This window comes from Triticum dicoccoides, chromosome 2B, assembly GCF_002162155.2.
Source record: "Triticum dicoccoides isolate Atlit2015 ecotype Zavitan chromosome 2B, WEW_v2.0, whole genome shotgun sequence".
NCBI classification, from domain to species: domain Eukaryota; kingdom Viridiplantae; phylum Streptophyta; class Magnoliopsida; order Poales; family Poaceae; genus Triticum; species Triticum dicoccoides.
The window spans coordinates 57,529,170-57,531,293 of NC_041383.1; positions in this window are offsets into that span (position 1 = coordinate 57,529,170).

The following is a 2,124-nucleotide window of genomic DNA, read 5'->3' on the forward strand; positions in this document are numbered from 1 at the left end:
GTTGGCGAGGGAACCATCTTCGATGTAATGACTTACAAAGGGTACGGGATAAATGGGAATACATTTTACATGATCGGCCAAGATCAAAAGGGTACCAACCAAAATAGTGGTGTCCTCTTTGATGCAGCAACCAAGAGGGGAAAGGACACATATTATGGTTACATAGTGGACATATGGGAACTTGACTATGGGCATGATATTAAGGTCCCTTTGTTTAAGTGCAAATGGGCCAATCTATCAGGAGGCGGGGTACAGGTAGACCCATAGTACGGAATGACAATAGTGGATCTAAACAATCTATGGTACACAGACGAACCATTCGTCCTAGCCAATGATGTGGCGCAGGTTTTCTATGTGAAGGACATGTCTACCAAACCAAGAAAAAGAAAAGATAAGGCAGCGGATACATCATCCGATGAGCCAAAGCGCCACATAGTTCTTTTCAGGAAAAAGAGACATCGTGGAATTGAAGGGCAAGACGGACATGTCTGAAGATTATGAAAAGTTTCATGAAATTCCTCCCTTCAAAGTCAAGGCTGACCCAGGCACCCTATTAAATGATGAAGATTATCCATGGTTACGGCACAATAAGCAAAGGACACAAGCGAAGAAAAAGTGAAGACTTTCTATCCACAACTATTATGATGATGCCTTTGATCTAGAATATCACTGCAGTTACATGTGAACAAATGAAATCCCTTGGTAACAGATGAGTTTTCGTCCGATACCCTGATACTTCCAAAGAGATTGTCTATTTTGTACACGAAGTGCATCCAATTTTTGTCGTAACCCTCTCAACTTTTTAGCACATGCTATGTGGGTGAAATGATGATATCATGCCAACTTTCAACCTTTTCAGAGTTCATTTTTAGTGCTTTTCAATTTAAGGGTCATTTAGCTGAAAGAATGAACTAATAGCAAAAACAATGAAGTAATAGCAAAAGGAATGAACTAAAAATAATCAATTAAAATATTCTGTTATGATCAACTAAAACAAAACTATAATATCCTTCAATAGCAAAAAGAATCAACTAAAAAACTTTTATAAAACTCCAATAGCAAAAGGAGTCAACTCAAAAAACTTTTATAAACCTCTAGTATTGACTAAAATTATATAAAATTTATGCAACCAAAATTATAAAAGTGTTTTCTGTTCAAAACATTAAAGCAAAAAGAATTTTCATAAAGAATTTTTTTTGTTAGAAACTTTAATTGCAAAAAGAATTATCATAAATATTTTTTTGTTAGAAACTAAAATAACAAAATTTGTTTTTGAATATAATGATAAAACACAATAATATTAAATAGCAGGAAAAATAATCACTGATAAATCTATCTTTATAGTAAAGTTATTTAAAAACTAGTGATTCACAAAAATTAAAAAAAAAATCAAATTTAAACTATTCAAATTGGAAAACAAATGGCACTAACAGAAAGTTTATAATTTTTATTACCTAAAAGAAAAAAGAATTAAAAAACAAAGCAAAAAACAAAAGAAAATAAATAATGCAAAAAACAAAACAAAAAACTGGAAAAAAATAAAAAAATGCCACCTACTGGGCCACCACGGCCTGAATACCACTAGAAACCCAGTTAGTTGGACCAGGATTCAGGCCTGGAGAAGGCCCAGCAGGCCCACAGGCATAGCAGTGTCAGTTTAGGCCCATAGGCCTACAGTTCAGAGGAGTTCGAGAGGGAAGAGGCAGCGGAGCTTATAAATAGGTGCGGGGCGCTCTCAACTAGTGAGGTGGGACTAAACTCCCACCACCACGCCGTTGTGCAAGGCCACTGGTCCCGGTTGGTGGCACCTACCGGGACTAAAGGGGGGCATTGGTCCCGGTTGGTGCAGCACGAACCGGGACAAATGCCCCCCTTTAGTCCCAGTTGGTGCCACCAACCGGGACCAAAGGTCTCTGCTTCCCGCCCATTGGGCTGCTGAAAAGAGACCTTTGGTCCCGGTTGGTGGCACCAACCGGGACTAAAGGGGAGCATTGGTTTCGGTTGGTGCCACCAACCGGGAGCAATGATCTTGGTATATAAGCAACACTTTCCAAAATTTTTAGTTTTCATCTCATTTCCCCCCGACTACGCCGACGACAACGACCCCGCCAGGCTGCCCCCACC